Source organism: Peromyscus leucopus, chromosome 9, assembly GCF_004664715.2.
Source record: "Peromyscus leucopus breed LL Stock chromosome 9, UCI_PerLeu_2.1, whole genome shotgun sequence".
Taxonomy (NCBI): domain Eukaryota; kingdom Metazoa; phylum Chordata; class Mammalia; order Rodentia; family Cricetidae; genus Peromyscus; species Peromyscus leucopus.
In genome coordinates, this window is record NC_051070.1 from 42858842 (window position 1) to 42875494 (window position 16653).

General features: G+C 40.2%; 1 long non-coding RNA gene across 1 annotated transcript in view; it reads right to left on the reverse strand.

The window, feature by feature from the left end:
- LOC119088501 overlaps positions 1 to 16653 on the reverse strand; it is a 101876-nt gene that overhangs the window by 40900 nt on the left and 44323 nt on the right. The window contains exon 2 of the long non-coding RNA XR_005092147.1: positions 10025 to 10088. This is a non-coding gene — a long non-coding RNA (uncharacterized LOC119088501). The remainder of the gene's footprint in view (positions 1 to 10024; positions 10089 to 16653) is intronic.

Sequence of the window (16653 nt, forward strand, 5' to 3'; positions counted from 1 at the left end):
GCACTTCGCTACAGCAAAACACAACTCAGAAATGAACACTTTCATTTGTAAGCATACTCTCTTCTCTGTAACTCAAAACCATCAACATTAATTGGTGACAGAATTCTCTACTTCTGAAAGCTATATAAACAAACACAGATGTCAAACAGGAAATAAATTGATAGGGTACACAAAATTATCTCAGTTGCCTCACAAGGTGACACTGAATATATTAAACAAAAGTTGGAAAGGAAATTTAATTTACAAATCTCACAAGAATCTTAGTTTCATGGTGTAACACTTAGTTCTTATGCTATGAATTTCCCTGCAACAAGAAAATACCAACAGAGAGTAATCGTTACAAAATGTTCACACCCTAGCACAAAATAATAAACAGATCAGAATTACCTAATCAATGTTGGAAGAAATGTCAAAATAAGAGCACAAATTTGCATTCTTTCCCAGGCTGCTTACAATTGCTTAGTTTTGAAAAAAGAGAAATTGAAGTTTTCTAGAGATCTTTTTAAAACATGGGAGTAAGATCATGATAGCCTCAAAGAATGGCAGGAGGTCTCACAGCCCAGAGGCAATGAGCTCATCTTCTCAAAATGCTAAGATCCACATGGTTATTGCTTTACGAAGTTATCTAGAGTCCAGAAAGGGAAAACAAAGAGGCAACAGTGACAAAAAGAGGGAAATAAAGTACACCTCAATAAAAGGAAGAACTCTACAGCAATTAGACACAAGATTGAGTTCCTGACCCCTGGCGAGCTCAGGAAGTAGGCAATGGACCATTGGATGGCAATTCTGAACAGCTGAAGCTCTCAAAATTTAGTGTGACCCAAAATCATATAGAAAACTTGAGAAGCCAGTATGCTAGGCCATAGGTGCAGAGTTTCTGATTCCTAAGACTAGAATGATGACCTAAAATTTATATTTCTTACAAATTCCCAGGTGATCATGGTCCCCACAGTGAGATTCTGGGTCATAGAGTACGGTACAAACTTCACATGGCAGCGTTGACGTCTGACAACCTACAAAGCTGAAACTAATGCTGCACTGGGAGTTTGCCAAATAACCTAAACCAGAATCCCAGGGGTTTATGAGAAATCTTAATACTAGCATTTTAAGAATTAGCAACTCTTTATTTTCAAATAAAATAAAATGAATTTGCTAAACAATTACATTCATGGGTCTAGTAAGTCTTTGGGGACTCTGTAATTAGATTCACGCCTCAAGTGGAGGGTTTTGTCTCCAAACTTTTAGATTGAGAATGAGCCTCTAAATCTGAAGACTGAGTCCAAGGCAGGTTATAAAAATCAGAGAGTATAAAAATGTGTCTAGATTAGTTACAATTCTCATTACTTGAAGCAACATAGTTTCAACATGGTTTCAGAAGGGGCCAGCTCATGGTCTATTAGCCTCAGAGTGGAGAGAGAACATCAGAACATCTTAGTGATGGGGGCATAGGGTAAAGAGAGCTTTTCTACCTCGTACTAGACAGGAAGCAGAGAGCAAAGCAGGAAAGGCCCAGGAACAACATGCCCACAATGACCTCAGTGACCCCACTTCCTGAAGTTTTTAGACCCTACCCAAACAGCACCACTCACCAGTATATAATCCTTTGGGGAACAATTTATGAGCAAATTAGAACAATATCAGATAATGAAAAATATAACAAAATGTCTGATTTTTTTTTTGCTAAGTTACTTTTTAATCTGTATTTTCCAATAAGAATTTAAGAGTTTGACCACCCAAAGTTCTAAAACTCTATTACAACAACTTGTACTATTTTTCTATATCTGCCATTCTTACACTTTTAAAGGTTATTTGCAGCCATATCTAAAATACCTACTTACAACAATTGGGAAAACAGCCATTTAAAAACCCTAGAAGATGTAGATTATAGGCTGGAAATCAGGTTGACCCAAAGCAGATGGGATGGGCCATCACCAAGGTAACAGCCACCAGCAGCAGGTTATTACTAAGCAGAACTACATCCAAGCTGCTGTGCTGATTGACATGAATTCTCTTACAGAACTTGCAAGAAAAGCAAATGTTCCCCAATGGAATTCTGAACCAAGAAGACCAGGTGTCAAAGGGAAGGCATGCTGTTGCAGCCACCATTTTTCATTCATACCTGAAAATGCTCAAAGTGACTGATGTTTAACAGAAATATTTTCACCATATTCTTTTCTGGTCAGTCAAAAATTTCTGTCATATGCAAAAAAAAAAAAAAAAAAAAAAAAAACCCACAAACCACAAACAACAGCAACAACAAAAAACACTAAGTTCCTTAGAGGGAACTTGAATGAAGTTCATCCTTTCCATTGTTCCAGTGGATAAAAAAAAATCAAACTTTCTTCAAGATAGTCAGAGCAAAAGATGGTCTAGTTGTGGATTATTGTAGTTACTGATATTTGTTTGTTTGTTCATTTGTTCATTTTTTTTTATAAAAAAAAATCAATGTTCAGTAATTTCAGCTCTGGAACTCCTTGTTTTCTGGCTAAAGCCTCTGTGTAGAACAGTGTGGGGTCTGTTCTTCATTCAAAAGCAAAGACACTGTTCTCTATCTAAACATGGGATGCTAGGTATCATACCATAGCCCTACATCTCCAAGGCTGGTGACTTTTTTATGTAGTAATCCACTTTTTACAAATAGCAAAATAAAGGGCATATTTTCCCAAGGAAAACATTAGTATACAAATAAAGTCTTACAACTTTGTACTGTTAGAACCATCCTAGGAATTCACAGTCACTTAATTACATCATATTAAATGTTGGCATCCCAAAGGATAAATGTATGGATAAAACACACCAGCCAGCTTCCATTATCTTCCCTCTGAGATACTAATAAAATCACCAGCTTTCTGCTCCTGAGGAGGGGAAATAGAGGAGAGGGGGCTTTAGAACTACACTTGCAAAAAATAAGAAAGTGTAGTACATTACTTAACATGTCCAGTCTTATATCCCCTTTTGGCTGAAGGAAGATTAGAGAGAAAGATCTATTATACTTCCTGGTAATTTTGTGACAGGGGATTTGATGAGAGACATGACATGCATGGGTTTGTACAACAAGGCTGCAGCAATTTCCAAGTTTCTTTCTATTTCCCTCTGTCTTCTCCTCTACTACCTTTGCCATTTCCTCCTGGATGTGGTTAGTGTAAATCAGCGTTTCTTAATCTCTTTGGTGCTACCAACTTTGATGCAGAAAATTCTTTGTTGAGGGGACTAGGGTAGCATTATGAAACAGTTAGTAGCGTCTTCATCCTCTCCCTGTAAGATGCTGCTGTTGCATCCTGCATGCTGCTGTGACAACCAAAGGCATCTCCAGACACTGCCAGTAGCCCTTGGGGAGAGTGAGGGTGAATCAGCCAGATGAAAATGACTTCTCCAATTACAGGGGCAGCAGCTGGAAAGGAAGCATGGAGTCAATGTCGGCTTGCAGCTCTGACCACTCATCTGAGAAGGAAATAAGTGGGAAGCATCAAATCTATCTGTCTTTAAGTCTTAGTGTTACAGGGTGTAAAGTGGAATCATCCAAACAAGCAAGTGACCTCCACTCTCAGGTGCTCTGTATTTGAGAAAGACAAAGACAATGACAAAGAAGAAATCACATCTCAGAAATACTTTCCTCTTCAAGCAGACTTCAGTATGATAACCTCATTAAAAAGTCATTCTCTCCCTCCTTCGCTCCCTCCCTTTTTGTATTCTCTCCCACTCCCTTTCTTTCCCTTGTCAACCTTCCAGTGCCATGTATCCTTTTGACTCAACAGATTACATTAGTCTTCAATAAATACATGGAATGAAAACAATACTAAAAGGCACAGCTTTGCTGAGAGCATTTCCAAGGCGTAGTATTGAAGAGAGGGTATCTTGAATAAATAGATTGTTGTTTTAAACTGAATTCATGACACTATTAAGTTTTCAACATCATAGTCTAGAGAGGAGCATTTCAAAGATAAACTATCTTGATATTTTCATTTCAAAGACAGGTAATAAGTGGAATACAACAATTTCCAGGGAACTCCAGACAGGCGTAATCTACTTTATGCAACCAGTCACCATTCTGAGGCCTCTGAAAGAGCTTTGCTTTACAGTCCTCGTGAGATGCTGCAGGATTTGTGATGATGGCGCTGCCTACACAGTAAAGATGGATGGCCTGATTAATAAATTCAGAGGAAGCAGATAAGAGGAGAGGACAAGGTGAAGTGCAGAACTCAAATGAAAAGATAAAATAGGTAAGGGGAAACACAGGCAGGTGGGGGCGACCGGGCGAAGCAGGTGCGATGCTCCCTTTCCACGTACTGTGGCTGCACTCTATTTCTCAGAAAATGTGATTGTGAAAATATGAAATATTTTCTTCTCTCTAAATTATAGTGCTCCTCCCTCTCATAGCTTATTTTATGGGGAACAAATGTCCTCATGATATACAACACTGATCTATGCTGACTGCTGCTGATGAGAGGCATGTCTTTGGGGGCCGGCAACAAGAAAGTGTCCCTGTGCCATGGGGACCCAGTGTGATAGGAGGGGAGAAGTGGTCCCAACACTCTGGAGTGGATGAGAGAACTGAAGATTAAACAGAGCTGCTTGGGCTCTGGAACTGGTGGTTAATTTAATCAGACACTCCTGTGGTTCATGGTCTTAATGAGAAAAAAAGCAAAGTCCCTTGATAGTAGAACTTTAAAAAAAAAAAAGTTCAAGAAATATAGGCCTGAAAATGAAGAGGAAGATACACTTCATAGGAGGGAGAAATGTGTGAAAAGGGTGCAGTAGTACTTCAGGCACTTTTAAGAGTTTCAAACTTTATATTAAAACATATTTGTAAAATAGATTAAAAATATATCCATGTAGTGCTCTGGCTTGAAAGACAGTGGAACATGGCCTTGTGAATCCCTAAATCTGGGTGACCATCAAGGTCAGCAGTCCCCCTTCATTGTCCTTCAAGGTGGAAGAAGTTGTGTATTCAATTAAGCCATAGCTTCTCAGTGTTCCATAAAAGGAATAGTAATGTGCAAGAGGTGGAGCCACAAGCCCTGAGACACAGGGCTTGGGTATGGAGATGTAGAAAAGTGAGCTCCAGTAGTCCTGGCCACCCTGACTGGACAACAACTTTCCTCTGCAATGTCTTTCACAGTCCTCTTCCTCTTCCCTACAGGCTTGGGCCTCTGCCCTGTCAATCAAGACTCCCGACGTTTGACCCGTCACCTCCTGTCATGTATATTAGGAATACCACTTGCAATAAAGAACTGTCTGCAGAGCAAAGAGTAAAAGGCTCAGTCACAGCTGTGCCCCCAGACCCTGTGCAGAGCAGATCTCTTCTGACCTATTTTTCACTGGGGATTCCATGCCCTCTGTCCACCAGTCAGTTCTTACAGAGTCCCAAACAGAAAAGTGTCATTAACAAGCAGATTTTCCAATGACACCACAATGCAAAGACAACTGATCTAATGTTCAGGACAAACAAGGATCCCAAGCTGAGTGTCTTAAGTCAGGCCCTTGGCTCAGCTTCATATCTATTTCATTCCTGAGAAAGCAATGGAATACAGATTCATTTTGCCCCCATGTCTGCCAGACAGGCTGTATCAGCAGGATTGTCTTGTCAAAGCTGTCTGCAGAGATACAGGCCACACTAAATGAAGATTCTTCCTTTAACCAACCAGTCAGACTCTGGCTAAGATGCCTTCTATGTCTTCAAGCTGTGGATTACAATATGTAACTGTCCTTTTGATAATGAGGGTTTCTCAGGTGTCCTGTGACAAATTTACCATTGGCTTGCTATTTTAGAAATGAAGATATGAGATGCTAAGAGAGAGTATAAAGGGTGAGACGCTGACAAGTAGCCACAGGTGTTGACCATCAACCAGGGTTTTTGTTTTGTTTTGCTTTTTATAAAACTGAATAACTGACCTAAACACTCACAGAAACATGGGGCTTCAGACTCACAAATAACTTAGCAACAATGCAGCCTGACTCCAAACCTTGCACTTCTGAAATACATAAAATAACAGAAGTTGTTAGGTATTTACACAAGATAACCTGAGTTATGTTACCTTTATTTTCTCACTGGTGAGACCGTTGAAAGATCTGACATTTTACCCTACATGCAAGCTGGCATAAGTTAGCATTATTATGAATGCACACAGAAGATATAAAATTCCTGGATCAGTGGCAAAGATCTTTGTTACAGCAATAACAGCAGCCACAGTATTAGCATTCAGTGGCCATGGTGTTGCCATTTTCTTGTCAAGGCCCCATATACAATCATTTACAGGGGGACTTGGAGAGAGCAAAGGGAACATACATACACAACTGGCTGAGTAATAAGAAAGGACCCCTGAGCTTAGGGAATCTGGTTCTTTAAGAGTAGAAACTTATTGAAACTATTCTTGAGAAAGATGGTCACACATATCAAGAGAGACAGTTTTGATTGACACAGCCCCAAACCACCTCTTCTTGCAAGTCATGCAGGAACTTATAGAGAATGACTTGTGGAAGTACCCTCTCGACTCTTTATGCTTTCTTTGCTTCTGGATTTTTTTTTAATAAACAGACAAACTTATTTGTCACTTTGATAAACCTTACTCACCTGAGAGTGAATCAAATCCAACAATTCATTTCATGTAACAATTAGTTAAACCTATCGTGAATAGGACTCTAGGCAGTAGGATGAGGCCACCCTGCGAGGATGACCTTAGTCATACTTTTCCACATTTGTTGCAGATGCAAGCCGCTGAACAAATCCCATAAACCATCAGGGTCTACCTTAAGGAATAGTATTTTTTCTTTAGGTTTTATAAGGACTCTCCATTTAATGTGCAACATTGCTACAAGTACTGAATAATATATTTGTAGCTACCGATATCACCTTGGCCCATAAGGAAGAGCATGGGCAATTTTGTCATCTAGTAATTTAGTACAAGTGGACCAGAAACTGGGTCTCCTCACATCCCTGAGGAGAAACACCCTGTATTATTCATGATTCTCCAGAGAAATAATAAAGATAAGTATTTTAGGAGAGGTACTGGCCTGGTTTGATCACAAGGAAGTTGCCAAGGCTTATGACCTACCACCTCTAAGCTTCAAGCCCGTGAGAGTGCTGTAGTTTGGATGTCCAGGAGTTAAAAGAGCCAAGGATGCAGACCCCAGACCCACTTGGAAAGTCTTAAACCAGAGATACAGATTCCAGTCCCACTCTGAAGGCCTGAGAATCAAGAGCACTCAGGTTAGAAGAAAGAGGTCCTCAAATCAGTCAGATAGAGAGCTGGCAAAGCCTCCCTTCCCCCATCTACTCAAACTTCAGTAAGGGCCCCACCCACAAGAGCTGTCTGTGTCTCTTCTGTGGTTCAAACTCTGCTATTTTTCATAAACACCCTCACAGACACTCCCAGAAATAAAGTTTAGCCAGCTGATGTTGCATAAATCCTAAAGGGTGAAAGCTAAAAGATCAGAGGAGCAGAGCAAGCCACAGCCATCACCTCTTACCCGCACCAACTCCTCAGCCTGAAAGTGCCTGAAAGAATCAAGTTCCTATCTCCTCCCGCCTTATATTCTTTTCTCTGCCTAGCCATATCACTTCCTGTATCAACTTTCCTAGTGCTGGGATTAAAGGAGTGTGATTCCAAGTGTGGGAATTAAAGGTGTGTGCCACCACTGCCTGGCTCTGTTTCTCTTTTAGACAGGATTAATATCATGTAGCCCAATGTGGCCTTGAACTCACAGAAATCCAGATGGATCTCGACCTCTGCCTCCTGAGTGCTAGGACTGAAGGTGTATGACACAACTGCTTGACCTCTATGGCTAACTCTGTGGCTAGTTAGTTCTGTCATCTGATATTCAGACAAGTTTTATTTGATACACAATATATCACTACTTTTCCCCTTTTTGTCTAAAATAATAAAAGATTATAACTAATATGTATATATGTACATGTATTATAATAACATATATATATATATGTATGTATATATGTTTTTTTTTTTCTGAGACAGGGTTTCTCTGTATAGTTTTGGTGCCTGTCTTGGATCTCGCTCTGTAGACCAGGCTGGCCTAGAACTCACAGAGATCCACCTGGCTCTGCCTCTCAAGTGCTTGGATTAAAGGCATGCACCACCACCGCCTGGCTATAACTAATATAAGAAAAACTATATACAATAAGTATAATAACTATATATAATATATACAGTTAAGAATTACATTAAAATGTTGAGTCCATAAACATTTGACAAATTCAGAGAAAATACTCCATTATTTATCATATTTTGGTGAATTCAAAGTGTTGTATCTAATTCAACTTTCTATCCTAACTTATATTACCAACTGAAAACTATCTTTTGATGTCTTTCAAACTTACACACTTTACACCTCTTTAGTGAGTTTCTTTTCTGAATCTGTTAACAAGGAAAACTACAACTATCTAGTCTTCAGCTCCTTCAGAGACCCAAGAAGGAAATAATACTACCTAAGTAAACAGGAAGTGCAGGCAAGCAACTTCCAAAAAATGTGAGCAATGGTAGAAACAGCTAGCTGCCTGAACAAGTTTCCTCTGCAATGTTGGGGCATCCATCTTTGGCTTACAGGCCTAGCATATCTGACAGACTTTTCTGTGAAGCCTGAAGGGCCTTCCTACCTTGTCTTGGCAAGGTTTAGCAGTCCTTTCTTTTGTGTCCTGCTTGTCCATTTCAGATAGCATACTGTCAACAGTCGAGGCAAAGGCACTTTCTTGCCCAATGGCTAACTTTTGCCACAAAGCAAGTGAACTCCATATGGAGTTTCTTCAATGCCCAGCATCTTCTCTAATGTAGATTGGTGCTGCCAGCAGCAGACATGTCTCATTGTCAAATAAAAAAAATCTATGTTATTAAAACATCTTAAATGCCATATTCTGCAGATTTCTGAAGTGTTTGAAGATGACCTGTCTATCTAAAATATAGCTGTTTAATCTTGAAAAAATACCTAATCTGATGATTGTAATAGGTGAATAACCACTAACCTGCATTTCTTTACATCTTAAGCAGTTTCTCATAATAACTTTTAAGGACTAGCAATTTGCATTACATTGTTAAATGAGATGCATAGGTAAAATAACTTGTATGTACAGTATGTTCTAACAAAATCAATATCAAATTTGTATCAAATACACAATTTGTAAACAATATACAAAAATCTAATCCAGTGGAAAATATTTAAAACTAGTAGTTGCTTTTAAAAAGTAGATTCAATAATCTACCCTTTTTATTTTATCATATCCATATTCTCCCTTTTTTTCAGAGTAGATTCAATAATCTACCTTTTATCTTAATCTATATGTGGGAATCTGTGAACCAGTCAAGTCAACACATACTACTAACTCCCAAGCATCTGTTAATATAAGTACCTGCTCACTTGGTGAGAAAGAAATGAACTTGTCTGTGCCATCACATATCTGCTGACTGTCCAGGGTAGCCTACCCTAAATGATGACACAACTCTACTTTAATACCTGCCATTTAAAAAAGCATACATGTTTGCCTCAGTTATGGCCAAAGAATGGAAAGAGCTTAAATAAGATGTGATTGACTGAGACAAGGAAACGGAACAGTGGAAGTAAGCTCATTAGATTAACATGCATGGCAATGCTTGAGCCCCAGCAACTGTGCTGACTGCAGAAGCAGTATAGAGTTGCCAATGCACAAGCTCTGATACCCCTTCTGCAGAATCAGCAGCCATGAATTATAACACTTGTGGGGCTTAATTTCCACACAGAAGTTAAAAACTAAGTATTCATAGAAGCCATACAGAACAACTAACTTCAGCATGGAGCTTCTTTTGGAGATGGGGGAAGGGAGTGACGCAATGCAGAAGCATTATCAAGATGAGTAATTATTCTGTCTCTCTCTTTGAAAAGAGAAATGGGAAGATCTGAAGCAAATGGGTATGTTGTAATGTTGTTATCTATTGAATTGGGAATGGACTTGATAGTCATTATTATTTTCTATGCTTTTCCCATGTTTGAAATATTTCCTAATTTAAAATAATTTTTAGAACAAAATAGGGATACTTACCTATTCCCAGGAGTCTGTCACTATGAACTCCTCAAGTTTATGTAATCCACTTGCATGTGAAAATCTTTGGGGAGAAAGAAGCATAATTTTACTAAAAGCAGAATGTCACAGATTTGTGATCTCTAGGGAAAAAAAACATACAGTAGCTGCCTCAGATCCATAGTCAACAGGGAATCATCTAATTTCACTCATCTTCGGCAGATGTATGAAAACAACTGCAAAGTCTAATACACTGGGACTATGTTGTGGGGCCATGGCACCCCTGGAGGTCTTTGGGCATAGGAAATAATTAATGGACCAAGCTCACCAATAACTAATTTTCTCATCTCTATTAGAACTTATTGGGAAATATCTTCATTTAATAGCTAACTAATTTGGATATAACTATATAAATTAAAAACATTTCTTATATTTTTAACCATCTCAGACCTTAGCTAAAATAATAATAATTCAAATAGATAGATATTGTTTGAACCTAGTTAAACCTAGTAGACATCCTGTCAGTACAAGCCAATTCCCATCAGTTCTTTTGTGGTGCATTCTCTGATCAATCAAGTAGAAAGCTCCCTGTCTTTGGCCTATTAAAGTTTATATTAAACTTATTCCATTTCTACCTGTGTGACTAGCACACATTAGCTGCACATTTTTTGATCAGTCACATGTGCCCAACTAAAATACATCACATTTAGCATGATCTCACAGTTAGATATGGAAAAATATTTTTTATTTATTAACTATTTCTGTAATGCACAGTTCAAGTTCGATTTTAAAATAAAGTGATGCTGGGAAAGAATCTTTGACTGGGTGTATCATAGGCACTGAGAGAGAACCTGTTATTGTTGTTTTACTAAATGGGAAGGGTGCCTAACTACCCATAGATTAGTGCAACTCTTAGTCCTCATCAGAGAACCTTCTTTTTGCAGTGGACAGTGGTTAGTACAGAAGACTCATGATTGTTCAAGGGACAATGAATAATGGTTGAGTGCCCAGACCTAACAGGGGCATCTATCACATATCTCCTCCTAACACTCAGCGGCCATTGTGGAAGAAGGGACAGAAAGACTATGAGAGCCAGTGATTAAGGAGGAAACTGAAAACAATGTCCTCTATCCATGACAAGACTCCTGCATTCACAAACTATAGTTGGGTACATAAGGACTGCACAAGATCAAGCCTGTCAAGATTCCAGGGTGGATCAGGAAGTGGCTCAGGCAGCTCAACCTCTAGCTGAGGATCTGTAGTTGAGGGCTGCTGGAGGAGGGAGAGTCAGTTTTCTTCAGAGGTGTAGCCCTGGGTAGATTGCCCATAGTCCAGTGGATTGACCTACACCTGTAAGTACATAAGTAACACTGTACTCAATAGGCTCTAAAAAACATGAGGATAAGAAGTTGAGAGAGGGGCATGTTAGGGGGAAATGTTGAAGAAATATGATAAAAAAATATATTGTACATGAAACAAATTTTCAAAAAAGGTGGAAAACATATTTTAAAGTAGTGCTCTCCTTGTATTGAAAATTATCTTTTGCCGGGCAGTGGTGGCGCACACCTTTAGTCCCAGCACTTGGGAGGCAGAGGCAGGAGGATCTCTGTGAGTTCAAGGCCAGCCTGGTCTCCAAAGCAAGTTCCAGGAAAGGCACAAAACTATACAGAGAAACCCTGTCTCAAAAAAACAAAAAAACAAAAAAAAAGAAAAGAAAGAAAGAAAGAAAATTATCTTTTAGTCCAAAACCAATCTGTGTCACATGACCAATGCTTTCTGATAAATCAACCAAATGAATCAATAAATAAACCCAAATGCCATATAAAGTTTAGTGTAAAGAAAAATAATTCTGGTTTAAATATTGAGAGTGGAGTAGAAATTGACCATTCTTACACTTAATCCTCTTTTTTTATCTTTGTGTATCTGTATGAGAGAGAGAGAGGGAGGACAGGAGGGTGAGATGCATGTTTGTTTGTATGTATCTATGTATGTGAACACAGGCTACAATACATGTAACAGTAGATTGCCAAAGGACAATTTCAGTTGGTAATTGCCTTCTACCTTATTTGAGACAGGGCCTCTGATTGCTCCCTACTACATATGCCTGGCTAATTAGCCTGTGAACATTCAGAGATTCTCCTGTCTTCTGTCTCCAATGACAAAACAGCAACACTTGGTTACAGATGTGGGTACTATCACATCCAGACTTATATGGGCTCTGAGGATCTAAACTCAAGTCCTTGCCCTTGTACAGCAAACACTTTACTCACAAAGGCATCACATCAACCCACATTTAATCTTCTTCTCCTTTTCCTTCTTTGCTTCTACAATGGCAGTAGATTGGTCATTTGCTAACTAGGCTCCAGCACAAACATTCCCGGTAGAAGGATCTGAAAAGCCTTGCCCAAAAAAGATAATGAAGAGCAATCAGGTTGTATTCCATCCTGCATCCGAAAAATAAAAAGACGTATAATCAGGACACTCCTTGGTAGCCAGCATAAACTTCCCATGGATGGCATGTTGTGTACTATCTCAAAAATTATATCACCATATGTATGGCACAGGAGCATTTCTCAAGCAGTTGTGACATCCCCTGTGATATAGCTATTGTTACCCAATGGCAAGATAATAAAATGTTGATAAAGGATCTGAAGCACTCATACCTCTGAACTAATAGTATTGCATCTTCAGGGGCATCCAAATGTTGTCAGAGTCGGAATCTCTGGTAGGTCACCATCTTGCACCCTCAGGTCAACTTAACCCATATTAATTAAGAGCATGGAATATGTGGACAATGGGCCCGAGAACACAAACAACTACAGTGACAAAGACTTGCACTTCCTTCTCTTCCCCTCTACAAATCATATAAAACGTTGCCAGCTGTGTTGATTTTAGTTGGACAATGTCACTTTCCCCTTGAGAAGCCATCAGTGGTTGCCTTCCACCTGAGGACGGTGTTCACATTCCCTGCATGATGTGAACCACTCAGTCCTCACTCATGTTTGGGTGCTGATCCGTGTTTGAGGCCCATTTGTCCATTTGTCCCAAATCTTAGCATGTCCATCTATTTGCCAACCCAGGAAGAGGGCAGGTTCTTTCCTGTGCTGGGTGATACTTCTTACATAGTGCCTTCTCCAGCCAGCTCCTATCTTTCTATCCAGCTCTTAAGACCCCCATTCTCAGATTTCTTCTTCTTTGAAGCCTTCCTTGACTCCTTCAGACTAATTAAACATTCTATGGAACTGCCAGAATTTCTTGCACTTTGATTCTTAACCCTATAAACCATGTGTCTGTGATAACTTGAGGCTATTTGTGTGTATGTCTTTCCATACTGTTTACTTCCTAAGATCAGCATCATATCCTAGATTAGCACTCAGTAGGCCAGTGGACATTTGCCCTGTGATTAAATGAACACATGAAAGCGTGCAGTTGTAGACTTCATGTTTTCAACTTCCGGTTTAGTAAGAGAGAGACCAATTAGCTGTAAAATAATTACAGCTAAAGGGCATAGGAAGAGAACAACCTACAGATTAGATGCTAAACAAAAATAAAATAAAATAAAATAAAATAAGGACTAGGCTTTTATGCTGAGAAAGAGCTCTCATTTAGGGGCTGTTAGATCTGAACTCAAGTGTGGTTTTACTCCACCACTTGACTCAACTGGGTCTATCTCTTTATCTGTGCAATGAAGCAGAATTTTTTCTGTCAGTGCTATTGTAAGGACTAACTGGCATTCCAGTGAAGGGTGGGGGTGGGAGAGGACACCATTGTGGGATTCCTTGCCGCTGTTCTCCCTGTGGTTGTAAAATCTGGTCAACTAGATCTCCATTACCTCAAGGAAGGAGTCGCAGGAGTTCATTCTGGAATTCAAAGCTTCAGGCACCTAAACTGCTGCAAGGAATGGAATAAAGTCATGTGTGTCTACCATCGAGCAGTAAAGATGTGTGATGAATGAAAGCAAACTGTCCTTTTTCTACCCCTAAGGCTTTTATTTTTGATTAAATAATAATATACAGGTTGGACCATGAGAGGAGAGAGAAAGAGAGAATACAAATTCAGTAGGGAATAGTTGAGAGTGGAGGCTTTTACAGGGACAGTGGCAAGTGAAGCTCTAGGAATAAAACAGAGAACCACTAGATAGAATTACAGGATTGGAGAGACCCCTAAAGACAGTCATTCATTTCTCAAGAGGGCAATAGCAAGAACCCTATGAAGAAATAGATGAGGTCTGAGTCTGGGACAGAAAAGGCCTTGTAGGGTCTCTCTACAACTCCATCATTCAGGTTCCAAGATGGAATAGAAGCATCACATGGGTTTGCAGGGACTTGAAAGCAAAGAAGGCTTCCCACAGCTTTCAGGTGATAACCCAGGATGGGAGACACATCTCATTTTCTGTCTGTCTTAGAGAAACAGAAATGATGAAAAGAAAGTTAAATCCTAAGTGCCCTGCAGAGAAAAAAACAATGTAGCAGGAACTCTGTGGGTGAGTGACAGGATTGTTGCTTCCTCTGAAGATTCAGCCATGGGTACTCATTTGTGTCAAAAGTCCAGTAGAGTTAGCAATGGGTCTTCAATGAATACACACCACTTCATCTCCTCCCATTTGTTGCTAGATTAATATATCAGAAATTGGGATGGCTATTTAGTAACTTTATACTCACCAACTAACCTTTCCTATAAAGACAAATAGTAAATACTTCAGGTTTTGCAGGCCACAGTGAGTCCCATTTCCAAGAAAAATGTGTTTAACCTAAACAGACAAGAGCCTGGGTTTGTACTATAGTCACTAATTTGCTCAATCCTGGACTAGAAGATGGTGGGGAGTGTCTACTATTTAAATAATTAGGAGACACCACAGGCCAGAGCTAAGATGGTAAGCACAGAAAAAAAGGCAGCTCTTGAGCTGGAAAGACATAGGTTAGGGAGGGAGGGAGAATCAGGAAAGATAAGGGAAGGGGCTGAAAAACAAAGGTGAGGCTGGAAGAACCAGGAATCACTTATAAAAATGATACCCTGGAGATGACTGAGAAGCTATGAATGCCTTCATTGTCTCACAAAGGGTCATAATGCCTCCCCGCATAGAGAATTGAAAGGCAGGCAGGCCATGAGAAAAACTGTTACCCCTGCAAGCTGGAGCTCCAGCTGTGCTAACAGCATCACATGACCTTTACAAGCTCTTGACCAGTTCAGAAGTCAAAGTTGAAACTCCCCATTGGTTGCAAGTCATTAGTTAATCCTGAACCACTCTGCTGATGCCCCTCTCCGGGGTTGTAGGCACACACCTACACCTCCCCAGGGCCAGATACCAAACACCTAGAAACTGTCCCTACACTCCAGGGAGTGCAAAGAATTATTCAAGTGACCCAACTTCTAGGAAGCCCTTAGAACCCAATCTCCCTGCTCATCCTATCTACCATACACAAGCCGCCTCCAACATCCCCACCTTGATATTATTACCCTTGTCTGCAGGAACAACCTCTGTGGCTGTCTGGCCAACAACAATCGTGTCAGCTTCTCCAACCCTCCAGGTGCCATTGTGCTGTGTCCACCATTAAAGCCACCCTTTAACCTCACGGAATAAACAAATCTTGCCTTAACATTTTGCTGGGTATAGTTGTAGAAGGAAGAAACTCCCCCAAGTGGTTTTCATGCAGTTCCTATTTTGTTCCGACACGGGTACCAAATGCTGCGTGCACATCGCAGCGCTTGTTCAAACACTTCCGATTTTCCAAAGCAAAAACAAACATTTGGAGAAAAAAACTGAGGAAAGAGGTTTGCCGCTAGCTCTCACAGGATGTCTGTTTGCCAAGTCGCTGAGCTGATGTTCCTATTGGGAGGTTATTGTGCGTCTCCTAATCAGCACACCACATCAAGCAGACTCTCCTTGCTGGAAACCAGAGGACACATTGTTAGTCAGCGCTGACTGCCCGTGACTGTCACATGGAAGTCGGGAAAGAGGATTCTGAAGCCCCCAGCTGTGAGTGCTGTCCCTACAGGATGTCCATTCCCCAGATGCTCGTGATTGCTGTCTGTAAACCTTGCTTCTTGCCATCTGCTCTGCATTGGTCGCCCTTCATTACATTATCAAGACTGTAAACTAGATTGACATTAAGCATGCAATTCCGGATTTTACTTCTCTCAATAAATTCCCTCATAAGCATCAGTTTAGGTTTTAAGTAGCTCCTGCCCACTCCGATTGTTCTCTGTGACTGCCCCAAACTCCTGTTTGTTAAGCGTTTTCTGACCTCCCCTTCACGCTCTTTCCTGCCCACCAGCTTGTAACAACCTAGTTTATTCTACTATTTCCTTGACTTCATTTTCTAAGCCCTTTCTTAACAGCAACCATGTGGGGGGGGCATGTGGTGGTATTGTGTTCCCCAAAATATTGTGTACTCTAATAAATTTATCTGGGGTCAGAGAACAGACAGCCACTAGATACAAAGGCTAGAAAATGGTGGCACTCACACCTTTAATCCTAGCATTCCAGAGATAGAAATCCCTCTGGATCTCTGTGAGTTCAAGGCCACATTGGAAATAGCCAAGCATGGTGACACACGCCTTTAATCCCAGAAAGCCAGCCTTTAATCCCAGGGAGTGGTGGTAGAAAGCAAAAAGATATATAAGGCGTGAGGACCAGAAACTATAAGGTT